Source organism: Bos grunniens, chromosome 2 (assembly GCF_055505025.1).
Source record: "Bos grunniens cultivar Pamir isolate PY7600 chromosome 2, Bosgru_T2T1.0, whole genome shotgun sequence".
Classification (NCBI taxonomy): domain Eukaryota; kingdom Metazoa; phylum Chordata; class Mammalia; order Artiodactyla; family Bovidae; genus Bos; species Bos grunniens.
Genome location: NC_141166.1, coordinates 94,453,863 through 94,477,659, shown reverse-complemented (window position 1 = coordinate 94,477,659; position 23,797 = coordinate 94,453,863). Strand labels below are relative to the sequence as shown.

The 23,797-nt window shown below is 37.5% G+C and overlaps 1 protein-coding gene across 19 annotated transcripts in view; it reads right to left on the bottom strand.

Annotated features, from left to right (window-relative positions):
* GALNT13 (polypeptide N-acetylgalactosaminyltransferase 13) overlaps nucleotides 1-23,797 on the bottom strand; it is a 943,716-nt gene that overhangs the window by 719,615 nt on the left and 200,304 nt on the right. The window contains exon 3 of one of the 19 annotated variants that reach the window (XM_086368835.1): nucleotides 1,377-1,524. The exons of the other annotated variants lie outside the window; for them this stretch is intronic. The gene's annotated coding sequence lies outside the window, so the exon portion shown is untranslated. The remainder of the gene's footprint in view (nucleotides 1-1,376; nucleotides 1,525-23,797) is intronic. 19 annotated transcript variants of the gene reach the window in all.

Below are 23,797 nucleotides of genomic sequence, written 5' to 3'. Positions count from 1 at the left end.
TACATTATTCATTATATTTCAATGCTATATTATACATATTACATAATTATATATATATACTTATATTCCAAATTTATGTTCATCTGTTCTTGTGTTTTAATCTAGTTTCTAAATAATAATTTCTTTTGTATGCTATTTTTTCTTAAATCCTGTCACTCATTTTGCAAGTTTTTCTAATTCTTATTAAAGTTATTTCTTTTATTTTATAATATTTTTTATTTCTTTCCACTCATTAAAAGATAAAATGTGAAACTTTTCATATCCATATATCTTTCTGGTTCACTTTATTCTCTGTAGATGTCATTCTGATCCATTCTTTTATATTATGAAAAATGTGTGGGTTTTGACATTATACTTTTCTGTCATTCATTTTAACATGAAATAATTACATTTTCTTCTAATTATTTCTATATCATCTACCCAGAACTTCATCAGACTAGAGGGAAAATATCAAATGTTTTCTTTAAAAAATTAAGAAAGAAATATACTCTTCCTTTTCCATTCTAACTAGTCACTAGTTTTTTTTGAAAACCAAGGAAGGAGAACAGGAGAATCATCAGATTGAGGGTTTTTCACATAAGTCTTGTCACTAGTGACACATACCTCTTGTTGGCAGAATCTTATATCTGCTCCTTTATTGTTTCTATATTAACACGAATTTGTATTCTCCTACATGTTCCAAGACGTTCTATTTTTGGCATGTCATTGGTTTAAGAATGTCTACAGAGACTTTTGAGAGAAGGCAATGGCACCCCACTCCAGTACTCTTGCCTGGAAAATCCCATGGATGGAGGAGCCTGGTAGGCTGCAGTCCATGGGGTCAGGAAGAGTCAGACACGACTGAACAGCTTCACTTTCACTTTTCACTTTCATGCATTGGAGAAGGAAATGGCAACCCACTCCAGTGTTCTTGCCTGGAGGATCCCAGGGGTGGGGGAGCTTGGTGGGCTGCAGTCTATGGGGTCGCACGGAGTCGGACATGACTGAAGTGACTTAGCAGCAGCAAAGAGACTTTTGGGGCATGCCTCGTAGCTCGGTTGGTGAGGAACCTGCCTTCAATGCAGGAGACCTGGGTTCAATTCCTAGGTTGGGAAGACCCTTGGAGAAGGAAATGGCAACCCACTCCAGTATTCTTACCTGGAGAATCCCATGGACAAAGGAGCCTGGCAGGCTACAGTCCACAGGTCGCAAGAGTCAGACATGACTTAGCGACTACACCACCACCACCACCAAAGCAAACGCATTCACTGTAGCTGGTTGTGTATAAGGGGGATGAAAGGTAGAGTAGTGATTAATTATTTAAATCAGTTCAAGCTGCCTTGTGAGTGTGTGCTCAGTTATGTTTGACTCTTTAGGATCCATGGACTGAAGCTCACCAGGTTCCTTTATCTGTTGGATTTCCCAGGCAAGAACACTGGAATGGCGTACCATTTCTTCCTCCAGTAGATCTTCCTGACCAAGGGATCGAACCCATGTCTCCTGCATCTCCTACTTTGGCAGGTGGGTTCTTGACCAGTGAGCCACCTGGGAAGCAAATTATTATTACCATAGATTAAGTAGCTTCAATAGGGACTTATTTCTTATAGTTCTGGAGCCTGGGAAATCCAAAAGATCAATATGACAATAAAGTAGGTTTAATTCTGAGGCCTCATTTTTTTTTGGCTTGTAGGTGGTTACCCGTTTGCTATGTGCTCAAAAGACCTCTTTGTGTGTTTGGTGATACAGAAATCTCTCTTTCCTCCTTTTCTTATAAGACCACCAATTTTATCGATTATGACTCTATTCTTATGACTTCATTTAACTATGATTATCTCCATAATGCCCTATATCCAAATACTGTCATGTTGGGAGTTAGGGCTTCAACATATGAAATAATGGGAACACAGTTCAGTCCATAGCATTAGCACAATGAAATAAACTCATTCCTTAAGTATGACATATTAAATTAATACCTGGTATTAATATTTATCTGTTAATCTAAACATGTCCTTAGAACCATTGTGTTAAGTATACTTCTGTTGTACCTAGGTTTATTAGACATAAAATAAGACCTTATTCTGTTACTAATTTGTCAACAGAAAAAGTAACTTAATGTGAAAAAAATTTTTAAGGCAAGTAGGATGTGTTTTCAGTAAAAGAAGACATTTCTCATTTCAGTATGAGAAATGAAAAAGTACTGAAGTGAGTAAACTATGCATGATCAGGATTTACTAAGATTGGATTGCATTTAGTTGGGTAATGGTTTTGTTGGGAATGGCATGGGCTTCCCAGGTGGTTCAGTGGTAAAGAATCCACCTGCCAATCCAGGAGATGCAAAAGACTCAGGTTCATTTGCTGGGTTGGGAAGATCCTCTGGAGAAGTGAATGGCAACCCACTCCAGTATTCTTGCCTGGAAAACCCCATGGACAGACTAGCCTGGCAGATTAGAGTCCATGTGGTCACAAAGAGTCAGACAAGACTGAGCAACTGAGCAACAACAAATATGAAAATGAAAATATCCATCTATATTTGGGCAAGGGAATGATGAGTTTAAGATGAAAAGTATAAGACACTGTTCAGTCTAATAGGCTAAAATTGCTCCTGAGGAAGACTAAGTTTACAGAGTTAGCCTGTAATTGTAGACATTGAATTAGGGGAATATAGGATGTCATCAAAATAAGAGTCAGCTGTACTGAGTACAGAATCTAATTTGTGTTATGGTTTTGAGCACTGAAATTCAGAGAAGTGAAGATCACACACCTACTCCCTTTGCTGCCATTATAAACTTCACAGTTTTTCTGAGGGTTTTTCTTAGAAGTATTTTGAGTCTTTGGTTTCTGTAATGCTGAAACTAAATGAAACAGGCCTGCAAAGGAATATTAATTTGTGAAAATTGAACAGAAATGAAAGAACACTTAAGCTATTTTTTCCTCTGCAGGATGAATACTCTAAGTTACAAAAATAACTCAGGATGTATTATTCTCAAGGATGTTTCATGAAATTGGCATCCATATCTACTGAAGTTTTAAGAATTGTAAACCTAAAAGGTGGTTTTAAGGATTAGACGGATTCATAACATAGCAATTTTATTATAGCTTCTGATTACTTCTGGATTTCCTTAATAAATTCCATGGTACTATAGTATAATTACTCCATTAATAGATACTAATGTTTTGAAAAAGCCTTCAAGACAGAGAAATAATAATATTCATTATTTTTAAGAACAGTTAAATGTATGCAACATTTTTTTCAATCATGGAAGTTGCTACCAAAATATTATCCACATAGTAAATGGCATGCCACAGCAGATTTCTCATATATACCAATACAAAGGCTGACTAGTAGCCAATTAACTGGCTGGGCATAAGAATTCCATTCAATAAGGATAATAAAATGATATACTCTTGGGAACTTTAATGAGACTCAGAGGACTGGTAGTAGTTGTTAGAAGGGAAAAGACATAGGAGACAAAACAAAAAATAAAAACAAAACTGAAGTCTCAATAGAAGTCATAACATTATATACATAAGCAGAAACAATAAAAATAATGTTGCTGTTCAGTGGCTAAGTTCTGTTCAACTCTTTGTGACCCCATGGACTGCAGCACACCAGGATCCTCTGTTCTTCACTATCTCCTGGAATTTGCTCAAACTCATGTCCATTGAATCAATGATACTATCCAACTTTCTCATCCTCTGATTCCCTCTTCTCCTCCTGCCTTCAATCTTTCCTAGCATCAGGGTCTTTTCCAATGAGTCAGCTCTTTGTCAGGTGGCAAATAAAAATATATGTGTATGTAAAATGTTACATCCCAAAGAAAGGCAATGCCAAAGAATGCTCAAACTACTGCACAATTGCACCCACTTCACACGTTTGTAAAGTAATGCTCAAAATTCTCCAAGCTAGGCTTCAACAGGACATGAACTGTGAACTCCAGATGTTCAAGCTAGATTTAGAAAAGAGAGAGGAACCAGAGATCAAATTGTCAATATCCATTGGATCATCAAAAAAGCAAGAGTGTTCCAGAAAAACATCTACTTCTGCTTTATTGACTATGCCAAAGCCTTTGACTGTGTGGACCACAACAAACTCTGGAAAATTCTTAAAGATATGGAAATACCAGAACACTTGACCTGCCTCTTGAGAAATCTGTATGCAGGTCAGGAAGCAACAGTTACAACTGGACATGGAACAATGGACTGGTTCCAAATTGGGAAAGGAATACTCCCAATGTATGTCAAGGCTGTATATTGTCACCCTGCTTATTTAACTTATATGCAGAGTACATCATGAGAAACGCTGGGCTGGAGGAAGGACAAGCTAGAATCAAGATTGCCAGGAGAAATATCAATAACCTCAGACATGAAGCTAACACCACCCTTAGGGCAAAAAGTGAAGAAGAACTAAATAGCCTCTTGATGAAAGTGAAAGAGAGTGAAAAAGTTGGTTTAAAGCTCAACACTGAGAAAAAAAAGATCATGGCATCCCGCATGATCCCATCACTTAATGGGAAATAGATGGGGAAACAGTAAAAACAGTGATAGACTTTATTTTAGGGGGCTCAAAAATCACTGTTGATGGTGGCTGCAGCCATGCTACTAAGAGACACTTGCTCCTTAGAAGAAAAGTTATGACCAATTTAGACAGCATATTAAAAAGCAGAGACATGTCTTTGCCAACAAAGGTCCATCTAGTCAAGGCTATGGTTTTCCCAGTAGTCATGTATGGATGTGAGAGTTGAAGTGTAAAGAAAGCTGAGCACCGAAGAATTGATGCTTTTGAACTGTGGTGTTGGAGGAGACTCTTGAGAGACCCTTGGACTGCTAGGAGATCCAACCAGTCCATCCTAAAGGAAATAAGTCCTGAATATTCATTGGAAGGACTGATGTTGAAACTGAAACTCCAATACTTTGGCCACCCAATGTGAAGAACTGACTCATTTGAAAAGACCCCGATGCTGGGAAAGATTGAAGGTGGGAGGAGAAAGAGCCAAGAGAGGATGAGATGGCTGGATGGCATCACCGACTGATGGACATGAGTTTGAGTAATTCCGGGAGTTGGTGACAGGGAAGCCTGGCCTGCTGCAGTCCATGGAGTGGCAGAGTTGGACATGACTGAGCAACTGAACTGAACTGAAAATTTGATTTACAATCCAAATTGGCAAATATGTAACCAAAGGACTCTCTTTTCCTTCCACATCTATCTTGCATTGCACTGTTACACACGGTCTCTGCAATGCAGGGCATATTAGGACACTGCCTGTTGACACATAGTAGTGCTTTCATTGAAGACAGCTCTTATGGAGCAGACAGATCATGTAGGATATGAACTCTGATGCTGGGAAAGATTGAAGGCAGGAGAAGGGGACAACAAAGGATGAGACGGCTGAATGGCATCACCAACTCAATGGCCATGAGTTTGAGCAAGCTCTGGGAGTTGGCAATGGACAGGGAAGCTTGGCATGCTGCAATCCATGGGGTTGCAAAGAGTCAGGCACAACTGAGCTACTAAACTGAACTGAAAATGTTACATATTTATAAAAGAAAGAACACATGAGAGCAAGAGTGAGGAGAGCACTAAAGGGAAGAGAAATTAGTTGACAGTGATAGAGAATAGCTGTCCTTATCAGTCTGAGTAGGCAAGATCATTCTACTATAACAAACAATTCAAATTTTCAATGTCTAACAAAAAATTTGCCTATTTCTCCTTCACATTATGTACAACATAAGTAATACTCTAGCTGTAGCTTTGTTCCATTTCTTCATTCTAGAACTCAGGTACACTCTCATGGCCAAGAAAACAGAGTGAGAGAGCATTTATATCCTCTAAAGAGAGAGAGTTTGGAAATAGTGTTTGTCATCTTTTGCTCACATTTCATTGGCCAAACTAAATCATATAATCAAGGCTGATATAGGGATATGTGTCAGGAAAATACAAGTTTTCTTTCTTTTTTTTTTTCCCTCATAGGAATAGACTGTAAGTAATTTGGAACAATAATATAACTGATAATTGAGGACAGTTACCTTTTATGGCAGTGCAATAGAATAGGAAACAATGGATATCTACTTGACAATTCTTGATTCTGGAGGAGGTTTGACTTGGTGATCATTGAGACTCCTGGGTAACTGTCTAGTTCCTTTGCATCACCCCATTTTATTAGCACATACAAATGCTTTCAGGGTTTGAGTATGGAGAAGATAATAAAGTTTCTAACAAATCTAGGTGCCTTTCTGGTCAGGGAGGCTGGGGGAGGTAAACAGAGTCTGGAGCCAACTAAATAAGGTATTAAGAAGCCCCAAGTAGCTCTGGTTTATGCAGCTGCCCTTTTCATCCTTTCAGGAAACAGAGCAAGACTAATGCTTTAAATTTAACAAGAACAGCATTCAACTTGAAAAAATATATATGACTTTTAGCAGAAAATATCCATGGTATTTTACTTTATTTATAAATGTATTTGGCTCTTCTTATTGGGTTCATTATCCTTGTTTTTCTCCGTTATCCTCATTTCTCACCTTATTAAGTCACCCAGTAGATGAGGTGGACTTATGAGTTGGCATTTTGCCTTCTAGAAAACTAAAACCTGTCAGGAACAGTTAAAAAAATATAGAATTGGTGTCTATATGGTGTGAAAATAATCTACAAGTACTTCTCAGATGTACATACATGCTTATTCACAAACATTTATAATATCCACTTCAAAACCTCAGCAGTAATACACTCAATGCTATACATATAGAAATGTGGAAAAATAAGTTTAACTATTTTTAAGTAAAATATAGTAAAATCTAAATAACTATTAATTTAATGATACCATGGACAGACACCAAACACTAGTTTTTCTTGAGTCCAACTTGAAGATGAATACAACTGTTATAACAACTTAGGTAGAAGAATCTTTTCCTACACAACAATACTGTGGTGAACTTTTCCCCTTAAAAGTGGTTCTTCAAGGAGTCTTTTTTTTTAATTTAATTTATTCTCTATTTAAATTTAATTATATTCTATCCACTAAGAAACAGGAGCTAACTGATTACAAATATACTTCTATGAAATCTAACAAGACATGTTTATGTTTCTTAGCTAAAGTCCTAGTTTAGTTCTGAAGACTTTGTAATCCAATTTACTACTACTGCATCATCAGTAAACATGGCAACTATCTTAGGAGATAAGTGCACACAAAACACAGGATTAAACAGTGACACACACACACTCTCAGAAATAACTCAAAAATCTATTTCACCTATATGTTCTGCTTTATCTCTAATTATTCTACTCTAATTTTGTTATACAGATCATTATAAGACAGTAAAATTTGTTCAAAATTTATTTTTTTAATTATTTTTCCTCAACCAGGGATCAAACCTGTGTCCCTTACAGTGAAAGCATGGACCCCCCAGGTCCACTTAACCACTGGAACCCCAGTTCAGTTCAGTTCAGTCGCTCAGTCGTGTCCGACTCTTTGCGACCCCATGAATCGAAGCATGCCAGGCCTCCCTGTCCATCACCATCTCCTGGAGTTCACTCAAACTCACATCCATCGAGTTGGTGATGCCATCCAGCCATCTCATCCTCTGTCGTCCCTTTTTCCTCCTGCCCCCAATCCCTTCCAGCATCAGAGTCTTGTTCAATAAGTCAACTCTTCACATGAGGTGGCCAAAGTACTGGAGTTTCAGCCTTAGCATCATTCCTTCCAAAGAAATCCCAGGGCTGATCTCCTTCAGAATGGACTGGTTGGATCTCCTTGCAGTCCAAGGGACACTCAAGAGTCTTCTCCAACATCACAGTTCAAAAGCATCAATTCTTTGGCATTCAGCTTTTTTCACAGTCCAACTCTCACATAATGTCTCTGCTTTTGAATATGCTATCTAGGTTGGTCATAACTTTCCTTCCAAGGAGTAAGCGTCTTTTAATTTCATGGCTGCAGTCACCATCTGCAGTGATTTTGGAGCCCCCCAAAATAAAGTCTGACACTGTTTCCACTGTTTCTCCATCTATTTCCCATGAAGTGATGGGACCAGATGCCATGATCTTCATTTTCTGAATGTTGAGTTTTAAGCCAACTTTTTCACTCTCCTCTTTTACCTTCATCAAGAGGCTTTTTAGTTCCTCTTCACTTTCTGCCATAAGGGTGGACCCCCAGGGAAGTCCCCAAAATTTAATTGAAAAAAAAAATTGTTTAAGTAATTTTTACCAACTCAGCTATCAGAGAAACCCTTCTATGCATTCAGTGAAAATTAAAAAGCAATAGGAGAAAAGGCACAGGAAATTCTGAATTGTAATATTAAAAGAAGCTTTTGGCTAGCATAGAGGAAGTTATGTGTTCATTTAAATCAAGTAGGGACAATACAGAGTACGGTTTCTAAAATTTCATTGTGCACTTAAATATCTGGGGGATATTATTATTATTATTATTTTTAGAATACATGTCCTGGTTGAATAGGTCTGGGAAGGGCCTGAGATTCTTCATTTCTAACAAGATACCATATAATTCCAACGTTGTGGTTCACCAGTAGCCAGGTCCTAGATGATGCTAGAACTTATGTCAGAATTACTCCAGAATTCTGATACTCAACACCACCTACTTCCACCAGCTTGAGGCCAAATATGTGTGTTTCTAATCTATTTACAAGAATACTTCAATAAACCTAGGCCAACAATAGCAATGGGATACGGGTCTCAGTAAGGTCAAACAGCAGTCCTTTGCATTACTTGTCTTTGTTGTAATTTTATCTTTACTTTATTTCAAAGATTCTTGACTGAAGGTATAACTGAATCCCATAGGAGTCCTACCTGTGACTGCAAGGGGAAGATTTTAATGCTTTTATAAAGCACTTACTAGTGACCACTCCAGTACTCTTGCCTGGAAAATCCCATGTACGGAGGAGCCTGTAGGCTGCAGACCATAGGGTCGTGAAGAGTGGGACACGACTGAGCGACTTCACTTTCACTTTTCCCTTTCATGCACTGGAGAAGGAAATGGCAACCTACTCCAGTGTTCTTGCCTGGAGAATCCCAGGGACAGGGGAGCCTGGTGGGCCACCGTCTATGGGGTCACACAGAGTCGGACATGACTGAAGCGATTTAGCAGCAGCAGTGACCAAAAAGAATGCAACTGGTGGGCTCTTCAGGGAAACATAGTAAGCCTCTCATTTCTACACCTGCTGACTGGAGGTGAAATAGGAAGCAGACTCACGGGAAACGTCTTACAGGGATCCTGTGAGCTTTAACATGCCAGCCAACGTGATTAATTCTTAGGAGAGTTCATCGTCTGAAAACTGTGTAGAGTGGATGCTATTTTGTCAGTTCAGAGAGTGTTTCAAAAAGGACCTTTGGTCAGATGATAACCTAACACTTTAAAAGGCCAAGAGCATCACCCAAGTCATTTTTTAAAACCACTTATGGAAACACAGCTTAACTCTTTCCAAGAGTGATTTATAGCCTAATGGCAATGCTTTTCGACATTTTTCTCTCTCAGACTGGGTACCAGATGCTTTTACTGTTTTAAAAAAATTTTAAAAGCCTTCTGTCTGCAACACACTTAACAGACTTGCCATTAGACTCTCTGCTATTCACCTTTTTTTCGTGTCTGCTGACGAGGTAAGTTTAATTGTGGACAGTGTGCTGGCTTTCATGTTAATGCTCATCAAATGCATTATTAACTATTCCATTTGATAATACAGATCATACAAAACTAAAGCTTATAACATCTCTTTCCATTTGTCAAAAAATGTGACTAAAATGAAATAATGGTAAAAATAAAAAATAAACCTTTTAATTCATTGCATCAAACAGGTAAGGCAAGATAAATTTACTCCCTTTAGTGATTTACATTTATTTGCTGAAAATATAAAATATATTTTTTGTTTACAATAAAAGGGCCGAGTAATCAAATAGGCATGAGAGGAAGGCCAGACAATAATTTTCTTAAAAAAATCATGGCACCAAAGAAAATACTGAGAGACAACAAGGTCACGTTCACCTTCATGAGATACTATAATAAATTCTATAAGTAGATACATCATTACATTGGAAACACAACATTTTGACCAAAAAAAGTTTTTTATAGCAATGTTTTCTATGTTTACTTGGAAACACACATTCAATTTCAAACATTTTATAGAGCCAAAGATATTTTCTTTAAATTTCAGTGTACTAAATTCATGATATAACTCTGGTATGCTTAACTGATCATCGTTGTTGTAAAAGATCATTTGCCATGGCAATTGATAAGCCAGAGCTTCAAATTAGTTACTCCATATGAGCAACTTGAGTGTCACTAGATTGCTTGTAGAATATAAACACTGGAGTTTGTTAAATTATGATAGATTGTCTTATTAAATAATGCATAGTGCAGACCACAGTACAGGTAATTGTGTGTGTTTTGTTTTGTTTTTTTTTTTTTTTAGATTCACATTGTATTAGGGAGAAAATGTTTTCTACTCTACCCTCCCTTCTCTCCTCTGTTCCACAACAGCTAGTCTCATATGCTCCCAATCTGCTACATCTCAAAATCTGCCTGACCATGAGTCATTGGTTGAATGGACAACACTGATGCTGTGCATTGTAATGAGTCCTTTCTTGTGTGAAACACATCATCTACATAAACTCCTCATCTGCACAGAAGTGCTCTCATTACTAAAGTTGCATGTGTGCAAGAAAGGAGTCGAGGTGAGTTTTGTACTCTCTGATCAATGGTGTGTAAGAAAGGCCTCTCTTTTTTCTTGCACCCAGTCAAGAGTGGAGGAAAGCAGTCATGCTTAGAAGAGAGCACTTCAACCTCCATGCTCTATACTGGGTATAAAAGCTCCACCAGTAGTGTATTTTAAGGAAATAATTGTGAATTGACTGCCTGTGGCATCCTTTTCATCTTTGACATAGCAGGTGAATCTAAGAAGCTTATGACACTGAGAGTAACCTTAAACCAACTGTAATAAAGCAAACAAACCTGGTAACAAAAACATGAAACAATCTTGCCCATTAGTGAATATCCACAACTGGCTCTTTTTGAGGAATCAATTAAAACCTCAAACTGGATGGAATCCAAGAAGAAATTATGTGTATTTTTTATGAAGTCATAAAGGAAGTTCCCAAAGATTTGTTTTTATGAATGGGACAAAAAGATGCCTAACTAGATTTGTTTTTCTGAATATATTTCTTGTTTTGGATTCAGGAGTTCATCAGGTAGGTCCCATGATCACTGGCAGGTGTGTAGCAGGTCCCAAGTCAGGTCATTCAGGTCACTGTTTTCTCCACTGAGAATAATCCCTTCAGCTTTGATGGTAGTAAACAGGGAGTACATTTCCTACTACCTTTGTAGGTAAGGTTTCTGCAAAATTAGCCCCTGGGCTATAATTTCCTCCAGGTGGATTCAATTTTTGGCTATTTTCCCAACCAAACTTAACAGTTTAAATAATGCAGGAGCATTATTTTGTCCATAAATTATAGTACTATAAGAGATTGTCAATCAAGCACTAGGTATTAGCAATGCAATTATTTAAAAGAGAAATGAATACAAACTAACACAGGGAGGAAAGTTTCCAACACACAATTCAGGCCACTCAGCAGTGCCCTCAGATAAAAGCCATACTTGCTGGGTTTCTTTAGTCTTTTTTTACCTTCCTTTTCATGTCACTTGTATTTTGAAACTATGGTAAGAACAAAATGGAAGAAACTATGCTGAAGCATTGTTTAGCTGATAAGTGAAAGGACTCCTTACCAGAAATAGAAATAACAAATCTTGTTACTATGTTTGTCATTGCCTAAATTCATCTTATTTATGCTTTGAAAAATTTCTGATATATTGTTTTAATGTAAAATTTTCCTAATATACTTAAAAGATTATATGATTACAAACTAAACTAATATGTATTGGTTTAAAAAAAATTAAGCATGGTTATCTTTAGCTGCAGGTTGCTATATTAAATTACTTTTTATGGTGCTAGAGATCTTTCTGAATAACTGAATAAACTAATTCTAAAAGATAAAAAATTTTAAAGGAGAGACATTTTAAAAAACTTCCATTGAAATTCTCTAAATTAAAAATAAGTTTGTAAGACACTAAATTACAACTAATATTTTAATTTTAAGATCTTTTTAAAGATTCTTTTGAATTTTAGATGAGATTTAATTTGAAAGCTTATTATAATAACTTAGATCATAAGACAGTGAAATGAAAGTCCTTTTTGATGAGTAATTTTAAATTTCAAGATTGAAGCTACCGATCTTTGTTTCCTGTCTTTAAGTTTGAAATGGAACTCAACAGTTTGATACTGACTGCTAAAACAGACATTTTGAAGTAAAAAGGACATTTCTTTCACCTTTTGAAAATTCAAAGTAATCTGCTAAGAGGTACTGCAATATGTATAGCATTAACAGAATCAACTTCCTTATAAGAGAAAATCCATGTATCCTGTGGGAAATTACATCCTGTAACTACTAAATTTCTAGAGTATTCATTCATCTGTTTAACTAGTGTTTCTATTTTGCTTGTATTTTAGCTTTTATTGGAGATGCATGAAATACTGTTGGGATAAAATATAATGAAATGCTCTTTTTTGATTTTACTTCTGGCTTAGATTATTCATCCTTAAATCCAAAGATGTGACATTTCCTTCAATATATAACATGTCAAACAGGAAGGCAAAGAATAAAGAAAAGAATAAAGAAAACTAACACCATTGTCCAATGTTTGAAGAGTATTTTCAGAATATTCTTTCACAGTTTTTATACAGTCTTACAGCTTTGACTCCAGAAGTGAGAAAGCAGAGAGAAAACGCAGTAGGAAGTAGTATAGCTTGTCATTCGAGGAAATATAGTTGAGAAACATTCTACAGTTAAAGGGTTAATAAGCTAAGTTATCTATTGTAGAACATTGTGTTCATTTTCTGAAGAATGTCTTGGGTTTTGATTGTAGAGAGAAAATGCAAGGACAATTCTATCTTGAAGAGGAATATGAAAAATGCACAGAAAAACTGTATAAAACACGTGTAAAAATCTATAAAATAATACCTCAGAACACCAAAGTCAAATAAAAAAATTGGAGAAATCTACCATGTTTCTGCCAGGAAGCATGAATATTGTTAATATGCCAGTTCTTCCCAAATTGATTATACAACTTTTCTGGAGAACTATCTGACAAATAAATTTCTTATAAACATTTTTGTCCTCTTCTAGTTATTTATTTTAAAGACAGAGTGTTGGATAAGAAAGCTGTGGTACATATACACAATGGAGTATTACTCAGCCATTAAAAAGAATACATTTGAGTCAGTTCTAATGAGGTGGATGAAACTGGAACCTATTATACAGAGTGAAGTAAGCCAGAAAGAAAAACACCAATACAGTATACTAATGCATATATATGGAATTTAGAAAGATGGTAACAATAACCCTGTGTACGAGACAGCAAGAGAGACACTGATGTATAGAACAGTCTTATGGATTCTGTGGGAGACGGAGAGGGTAAGAAGATTTGGGAGAATGGCATTGAAACATGTATAATATCATGTATGAAACGAGTTGCCAGTCCAGGTTCAATGCACGATACTGGATGCTTGGGGCTGGTGCACTGGGACGACCCAGAGGGATGGTATAGGGAGGGAGGAGGGAGGAAGGTTCAGGATGGGGAACACACGTATACCTGTGGCGGATTCATTTTGATATTTGGCAAAACTAATACAATATTGTAAAATTTAAAAATAAAATTTAAAAAAATCAGTTAAGAGATGACAAGACAAAAAAATAAAATAAAGACAAAGTGTGATACAAATAAACATTTCTATGACACAGGAAGATTACTTTCATGACCAATAGTCAGTTTAGTTCAGTTCAGTGACTCAGTTGTACCTGACTCTTTGAGACCCTATGGACTGCAACACCAGGCTTCCCTGTCCATCACCAACTCCCGGAGCTTGCTCAAACTCATGTCCATCGAGTCTGTGATGCCATCCAACCATCTCATCCTCTGTTGTCCCCTTCTCTTCCTGCCTTCAATCTTTCCAAGCGTCAGGGTCTTTTCCAATGAGTCAGTTCTTCACATCAGGTGGTCAAAGTATTAGAGTTTCAGCTTCAGCATCAGTCCTTCCAATGAATATTTAGGACAGATTTCCTTTAGGACAGACTGTTTGATCTCCTTGCAGACTGACCAATAGTAGCAGACTCAATATATAAACTCGGGCATGCAAAGATTTAACATGTAGCCTTCAAAGACCACGCTCAGAAAACATTTATCAAAATATTTATAAAAAATACAATGTTTCAGTATGAATTTTGCATGAGAAAAGTAGGTTGTACTCCACTATAAAGGATAATCACAACATAAATATTATAAACACTCAATAAAATAATTATACGTAGACATATATAGAAAAAGGCTGAAAAGATATTTGCCAACATTTTATGGTGGTTCCCAACAGATAGTAGAATTTGAACAATTCCTTTTTTATAAAAAAAAAAAATCATTATTTCCCATGGCTCCCAAATACTTTTTATGTTGGATGAGTTTACAGATTATAAAATATTTCAAACACAGAAATGTTCAGAAAATAATACAAATGACACACACTCAAATTTAGCATATATTACTTTTTTGAGGTATGGAATTAGAAATGGTGGTGGTTTAGGTGGTTTAGTCACTAAGTCATGTCCAACTCTTGCAATCCCATGGACTGTAGCCCACCAGGCTCCTCTGTCCATGGGATTTTCTAGGCAAGAATACTGGAGTGGATTACCATTTCCTTCTCCAGGGGATTTTCCTGAACCAGGAATCGAACCTGGGTCTCCTGCATTGCAGGCAGATTCTTTACTGATTGAGCTATGAGGGAAGCCCATGGAACTAGAAATAGTAAACTATATATAGGCTTTCCTGGTGGCTCAGATGGTAAAGAATCCACCTACAATGCAGGAGATGCAGGTTTAATTCCTGGATCAGGAAGATCCTCTGGAGAAGGGAATGCACCCTACTCCAGTATTCTTGTTTGGGAAGTCACATGAACAGAGGAGCCTGGTGGGATATAGTCCATAGGGTTGCAAAGAGTCAGACACGACTGAGCAAGTAAGCACGCATGCACAAACTGTACGTAAGAGGAGGTAATAAGGAGATATAATGAGACAGAGCAGAGAGATGACATACACATAGCAGATATGGGACTTGGCTTTGGCCAGTTGGTAGGAAGGGTAGAAATTCTGGTTGAGGTTAAAATGCACCCTCAAAGTAATAAGGAGGAACCTTCAAAGACTGCTAATGAAAGAAGGGAAGTGGAGAAGATTCTGGTATATATACCCAACTACAGAAAGAAACAGAAATCTATTTTCAGCTTTTTCTGTTAGCTTCAAATTTGGTCATCTCCCTTTGGTTTCAAGACACATTTGTAGCTATCTCACTTGTAGGACTTTTCCTTTCTTGGCTTTTCTTCCTTGGTCATTAAAGTGATTTTCCTGTATCATTAAAGAGAGGAAGATCCTCTCTTCCATTTTTATGCTATTTTCCAAAGTTTTATTATTTCCACATTGATATTATCAGCTATATATTTTATATATCAAATATGTAATGTATTCTCAAGGTAGAGATGTTTCTACCATTGTGAAGGGACCTCACTCTTAAAGTCCAGTCTCAAATATCCATGATGCCTTTGGGTGAAATCACTTCCATCTTTATACCACACCTAATACATCCATCGTTTTCACCACACACTAGATTCCCTTTCCTGACTTTCCTATTTCCAATACGTCTGTAACAATTTCTCAAGTCTGAGGGGGGACCTTCTTCCAAATTCAGTCTTCTGACATTTGACAGGCCACAAAAGATCTACTGACAAGCACACACACACATGGTTGTTGGATGGTGTGTTAGTTTCTTTGGTACAACAGCCTTGGTAGTTTAAACAAAAGCTTTTACTTTTTCACAGTTCTAGAGGCTGAAAGTCTGAGGACCAGGCGTTGGCAGAGTTGGTTCCTGCCCAGGTCTGTGAGAGGAGGCTCTGTATCAGCCCTTGGTCTTCTACCGTTGTCTTCACTTCCTTTTCCCTCTGTACCTGTATTCAAATTTCCTCTTTTTATAAGGACTTGGTTCACACTGTATTAGGCCCATGCTAATGACCTCACTTAATTACCTCTGAAAAGACTCTGCTTCTAAATGCAGTCACATTTGAGGTTCTTGGAGTTAGCTCTTCAACATATGAGTTTGGGGAGGGGACACAATTCAGGACTCAAGTTCTCACTAGCTGTTGACTGCAGATACCAGATCCTTGTCTTGAGGGCCTGTCTGTGGGCAGCTTGCAACCAGGTAGCTAGCTTCCCTCATAGAGAGCAAGATAAAAATTGAGAGAGTAAGTAAAACAGAAGCCAGAGTCTTCTTGCAGCCAAAACTCGGGGTGTGACACCCTGTCACTTTCACCATATTTTATTCATAAGAAGTGGTGTCTAATCCCAATTGTTTGTAATTCTCTGTAGAATTTGTAGTAACTGTCACCCCATGTCTCAGCTTTGACTCCTGTTGACTAATTCTGGGACAACGGAAAATGTCAGATCTGATACCCTGTTCCATTTAGATTTAGGCTTTTTGGCTTTTTTTAAAATTTGAAGGCGGTTTTTCTAGCAAAAAAAAAAAAAGTGCCCCATTTTTAGTATTCTTTCTGAGATCTGTGAAAATCAAGAATATCTAGCTTCATATGTTGGCTAAATGAAAGGCTCCTTTTCAAATGGCAGTTTTCCTAGCCACCAAGAGGAATGCATGCTCTGGGTGGTACCTGCCTATTTATTCTTGCCTGGCATGCACACCAAAGCTTCATCATCCAGTGCATGTTGTACATCTCAACTAGAAAGAAAACGAATCAATTCTCTACAGGTGTGTTCATTCTAATTCTGTGACACCGAGAAGTCTGTAAGTGCATTTTCTTGTAACAGTACAAGATGGCAGGGTGAGGATGAGGAAAATGAGGCCACAGAAAGTCATGCCACACTCCTGAACCTGCCGAATGGCAGAACTAATGTGACAACTTTATAGTTTCTGACACTGTGATTGCTTTCAATCCAATAGGCTGCCCTCCAAAGTAGAAAAAATGTAATATTAAGGCTATGGGATGATTCTAGTGTTTTATGCAACAAGGCTTCAATTTGTAGAAAGCAAAAGCAAGTGAACAAAAATCCTCAGTCCCTTTGCACATGATGGTTCCTCTCTCAGAAATGCTCATACCACTGCTGCTTCACTGAGCTAACACCTAATTATCTCTCAGAGCTTACCTTTGTACTTTAGGAACATTCGTCTGAGTGTTTCATGTTGTCACCAACAAGTAAGTTTTGTCACTTGTTGCTTCTATTTAGTCACTCAGTCATGTACAATTCGTTGTGACCCCATGGACCATAGCCCGCCTGGCTTCTTTGTCTGGGATTTCCCATGCAAGAATACTGGCGTGGGTTGCCATTTCCTTCTCCAGGGATTCTTCCCAACCCAGGGATCAAACCCATGTCTCCTACATTGGCAGGTGGATTCTTTACCACTGAGCCACCAAGGGGAGTCTGGGTTTTATCATACCATATTGTAATCTCACACTTAATTATCCATCTCTCCAAATAAACTGTGAACTAGGAGGCAGAAATCACATCTCTGTTAGTGATCACTGTATCCTGGGCACTAGTTCACTGGTTGGCACACAACAGGATCTCAAACTTTTGCAACAAATGCATAGACAGTATTTTCATTGCTCTCAAATTTGGGTGAAAAGCGGTCAATATTTTGGGCATATCATTAAAAAAGGAAATATCCCCTGAATGAGCACTGATTGCATGTCCTATAGCCCTCCCACACAGAGTTATTTCTCTAATTTCTCTAACTAATAAGGTATTATCTAATGGTTGGTGTTAAGCTTTGGCTTTGTAAGCATCAAGAAGATATTATATGTAGAGAGAACAAGAGATTCTTTTATATGAGTTGGTTACTAAAAACAAAGAACTAAATTCCAAGAACCAGAAATATGATTAAAATTGGGGACACAGAACCAAAAGTTTGAGGTTGGGTAAGATTTGTAGCAATAAGAGGTTAGGTATAAGCAAGGACTGCCCAGTGTGATTACAATTTTCAGCACTGACGGATCAGCAGTAGCCCACACTGATAGTTTAAATGACTTTGGTTGTTTGAGAAATAGGTTAAAGTGAGGTTTAAGAGGAATTAGATTAAGGTCAGATGTGCAGCAAGATAGCTTCACAGGTATAAATGTTAAAAGTCTGTCCAAAAGAAGATTATGCTAGTAAAGAAGGCATGATTTAAGATATGAGCTATATGGAAACATTATATAATGGATTACTGGTATGGAAGAGAAAAAATGTTAGCTACTTTATAGGACTATTATGGTATTCAGATTGTGATAGAAGGACAGTTCAGCAAAGCTATCATTGACTTTGATGGTGTCTTGCTGAATCATGCATGGTGTCAGAAGAATAGAAAATTTTCTTGAAAAATGAATACATTACATTCACCACACATGTTACACTAGATGGAAATGAAGCTGAACGTTGAACAAAATGTAAACAGTTCTTGATTTATTCAACAACTACAGGGGCTGACAAAAAGAGAAAAGCTGAAAATCTTGTTATGCTACATATGGATATTATATTTACATCTAAGAAAAATCAAAACCAGTTTCGCTATTGTAATCCAGATGTTTTATGAAAACTGCAGTCTCTAGTAAAATCATCACTCATGAGAAATTACACCTCATTTTACTGTGAGTCTGGAGATATACAGATCAGCTTTGCCTTCTATATTATCTTCTGATATAAAAATGGAACACAGTGATGCATTGGGGACTAACATTGAAAGCCGTGCTCATAAGAATATACTGAAATAATAAAGGTACTATTAAAAAATCTTTCTTCTATATCATGGGAGATGAAGTTAAAGGATACTTTATTTGAGTTGCATTTTATATTCCATTTTACTGAAGTTTTAGAATCCAATTACTAATAACATGGCATGTGCACTTTAAGAATTGAATTGCAACAGTGAATGTTTAAAAAGAGACACCTGAGAATCTGAATTGGTGTCATTGCAGCAACTGTAGCAAAACTATAACATCAGTGTTGTGTTAGTGCCATTGGTTCAGCTTTTAATAGAAAGATAACACACTTCTAACACTTTAACAGTTAATTAGCAACTCTTCACAGACTCAGGTTAAATTTTCAATGAACAGCATAAATGCATTTGCATTCTTTCTCTCTATGCATAGAATTATTTACAGAGAAAGCAAGAGGAAAATGTCTTTGCCTTATATACGTGCCCCTTTCTGAAGTTAATTCATTTAGTGAGTACTTCCTACGTACTGGGCAATGAGTTAACACATAAACACTAGCTGGCCTTTGTAAAACCCTAATAATATGTCATTCCAAAACTTAGCTGATAAAGTCAAGTTCCAAGATTAATTAATGGGTCGAAGACCACACAGCTAGTAAATTTTAGAGCTGAGATTTGAGTCTAGCTCTGTATTGAATACTTGGTTTCCTATTTTCTATGTTCTTGCTTTGCTCTATGGATTAACTTCTAGCTTTCAAAGAGAAGTTCGGAAAGATATGAAGGAAAATTAATTAAAAGTTGAGAAATAGACTTTGTAATAAAGATTGACCCCTTCATGGGTCACAGCCTTGTCATGGCAAAAGGGCTTGCATAACTCAATGAAGCTATGGGCTGAGCCATGCCATGCAGGGCCACCCAAAATGGACAGGTCATACTGGAGAGTTCTGACAAAACATGGTCTGCTGGAGGAAGAAACGGCAACCCACTCCAGTATTCTTGCTACAAGAACCCCATAAACAATATGTAAAGGCAAAAAGACATGACACTAGAAAATGAGCCCCCAGGTGTGGAGGTATCCGATATGTTACTGGAGAAGAGAGGAGGGCATTACTATAGACCCAGAAAGAATGAAATGGCTGGGCCAAAGCAGGAATGACTTTCAGTTGTGGATAGGTCAGGTAGTAAAAGTAAAAGCTGATCTTGTAAAGAATAATATTACAGAGGAACCTGGAATGTTAAGTCCATGATTTAAAGTAAATTGGATGTGGTCAAGCAGGATATGGCAAGAATGAACATCAGCATCTTAGGAATCAGTGAACTAAAATCAATGGAAAGGGGTAAATTTAATTCAGATGACCATTATATCTACTACTGTGGGCAAGAATCCCTTAGAAGAAATGGTGTAGCCTTCATAGTAAATTAAAGAGTTCAAAATGCAGTACTTAGGTACAACCTCAAAACAAAACAAAACAGAATGATCTGTTTATTTCCTAGGCAAATCATTCAACATCACAGTAATCCAAGTCTATGTCCCAACTACTGATGTCAAAGAAGCTGAAGTTGACTAGTTCTATGAAGATCTACAACACCTTCTATAACTAACACCAAAAAGGTGTCCTTTTTATCATAGGGGATTGGAATGCAAAAGCAGGAAGTCAAGAGATATCCAGAATAACCGGCAAGTTTGGCCTTGGAGTACAAAATGAAGCAGGGAAAGGCTAATAGAGTTTTGTCAAGAGAATGCACTAGTCATGGCAAATACCGTCTTCCAACAACACAAGAGATGACTCCACAGCTGGATATAACCGGATGGTCAACGCTAAAATCAGATTGATTTTGTTGGAGAAGCTTTATCCAGGCAGCCAAAATAAGACCTGGAGCTGACTGTGGCTCAGATTATGAGCTCCTTACTGCAAAATTCAGGCATAAATTGAAGTAGGGAAAACCATTAGGCCATTCAGGTATGATCTAAATCAAATCCCTTATGCTCATACAGTGGAGGTGAAGAACAGATTTGATGGATTATATCTGGTGGAAGTCTGCCTGAAGGACTATGGACTGAGGTTTGTAACACTGCACTGGAGGTGGTGACCAAAATGATCTCAAATGAAAAGAAATGCAAGAAGGCAAAGTGGTTGTCAAAGACAAATACCTGAGGAAAGAAGAGAAGTCAAAGACAAGGGAGAAAGGGAGAGATATACTCAATTGAATGCAGAGTTTGAGAGAATGGCAAGGAGAGATAAGAAGGCCTTCTTAAAAGAACAATACAAAGAAAGAGAGGAAAACCATAGAATGGGAAAGACTAGATATTTCTTCAAGAAAACTGGATATACCAAGTGAACACATCATGCAAGGATAGGCACAATAAAGGACAGAATCAGTAAGAACCTAACAGAAGCAGAAGACATTAAGAGGCGGCAAGAATTCACAGAAGAACTATAGAAAAAAAAGTCTTAATGACCAGATAACCATGATGATGTGGTCAATAACCTAGAGCTGGACATCCTAGTGTGTTAAGTCAAGCAGGCCTTGGGAAGCATTACTACAAACACAGATAGTGCAGGTGACAGAATCCTGGCTGAGCTCTTTAACATCCTAAAAGTTGATGCTCTAAAGTGCTGCACTCGATATGCCAGCAAATTTGGAAAACAGCAATGGCCACAGGACTGGAAAAGGGCAATTTTCATTTCAGTCCCAAAAAAGGGCAATGTCAAAGAATGTTCAAATTACCATACAATTGCACTTTTTCCACATGCTAGCAAGATTATGCTCAAAATCCTTCAAGTTAGGCTTCAGCAATACATGAACTGAGAACTTCCAGCTGTACAAGCTGGGTTTTGAAAAGGCAGAGGAACCAGAGATTAAACTGACACTATTTGTTGGATCGTGTAAAAAGCAAGAGAATTCTAGAAAAAGTCTACATCTGCTTCATTGACTATGCTAAAGACTTTGTGTGGATTAAAAAAAAAAAAAAAAAAACACAGTGGAAAATACTTAAAGAGATGGGAATACCAGCCCACCTTACCTGTCTCCTGAGAAATCTATATGTGGGTCAAGAAGCAACAGTTAGAACTGGACATGAAACAACTGTTTGGTTCCAAATAGGGAAAAGAGTATGACAAGGCTGTATATTGTCACCCTAATATTAAGCTTTTATGCAGAATACATAATGCAAAATGACAGGCTGGATGAAGCACAAGCTGGAAGCAAGATGGTTGGGAGAAATATCAACAACTTCATATATGCAGATGATACCAATCTAATGGCAGAAAGTAAAGAGGAACTAAAGAGCCTCTTGATGAGAGTGAAAAAGCTGACTTAAAACTCAACATTTAAAAAACTAAGATCATGACATCCACTTCCATCATTGCATGGAAAATAGAAGATAAAAAGTGGAAACAGTGATGAATTTTATTTTCTTGGGCTTAGAAATCACTGCAGTTGGTGACTGCTGCCTTGAAATTAAAAGACATTCTCCTAGGAAGGAAAGTTATGACAAACACAGACAGTGTATTAAGCAGAGACATCACTTTGCAAGGAGATCCAACCAGTCCATTCTGAAGGAGATCAGCCCTGGGATTTCTTTGGAAGGAATGATGCTAAAGCTGAAACTCCAGTACTTTGGCCACCTCATGCGGAGTTGACTCATTGGAAAAGACTCTGATGCTGGGAGGGATTGGGGGCAGGAGGAGAAGGGGACGACAGAGGATGAGATGGCTGGATGGCATCACTGACTCAATGGACGTGAGTCTGAGTGAATTCCGGGAGTTGGTGATGGACAGGGAGGCCTGGCGTGCTGCGATTCATGGGGTCGCAAAGGGTCAGACACGACTGAGCGACTGATCTGATCTGATCACTTTGCTGACAAGTCTGTATTTTCATAGCTATGGTTTTTCCAGTAGTCATGTAGGGATATGATAATTGATCTAAAGAAGGCTGACCAGTGAAGAACTGATGCTTTTGAACTGTGGTATTGGAGGAGGTCCTTGAGAGTTCCTTGAACTGCAAAGAAATCAAACCAGTTAATCCTACAGGAAATCAATCCTGAATATTCATTTGGAAAAACTGATGTTAAAGCTGAAGCTCCAATGCTGTGGCCATCTGATGCAAAGAGTGACTCTTTGGAAAATATACTGATGCTGGAAAGATTGAAGGCAAAAGGAGAAGTGAGGAGGAAGAGGGTGAGACGGTTAGATAGCATCACCAACTCAATGGACGTGAATTTGAGCAAACTCTTGGAGACAGTGAAAGACAGAGGAGCCTGTTGCCCTGCAGTCCATGGGGACACAAAGAGTTGGACATGACTTAGTGACTAAACAACAACAACAACAGAGATTGAGAAGTGCTAGAATTATTTAGCAAAGTGAAAATTATTTTAATATAATAATTTTGTGCTGTTTCTTCTACTAGTAGTTTTCAAATACTTGGAAATAGAGTTTGATAGGCTAAATAAAAGCCCACTTTTGGAACAATTCTACTGTTTCCAATATCCTGTTCTCTTTTCATTATGGAGGGAAAATTGCACTTCCATGCCTTTTAGACTTAGGTAAGCCATGTGACTGTGTTAGCCAGTGAAATGTGAAGTGGACAGAAATGGGTCAGTTTTGTCTATGGATACATGAAATTATTTTGGCTCAATTCTCCAGTCCATTCTTTTGCCATTACTGTCAAGGGAACTTATTTGACATGTTTTATTGTATTAAGCCAGTGAGATTTTTACATTTTATTACCTTAGCAAAACCTTACCCCATCCTGACCTATACAAACCCTGTTAACCCTAAACTGACTGCCATTCTTATATGCCCCTATTTCAGGGAAAATAGGAATTCTTTCTAAAGAATATCTGTTTAACACGTAAATCATATCTAATATTCTACCATAAAAGACAAAATGTTCTATTAACCATTTTTGTCTTTAAAGTACAAATACTTCTGTAAGGATGTTATAAAAAATGATCAATTACTGACAATTTAGTGTAATCAAATACTTGTAGCTAACAGTAATTTCATGTAAATACTAGGCAGGCATGTAAG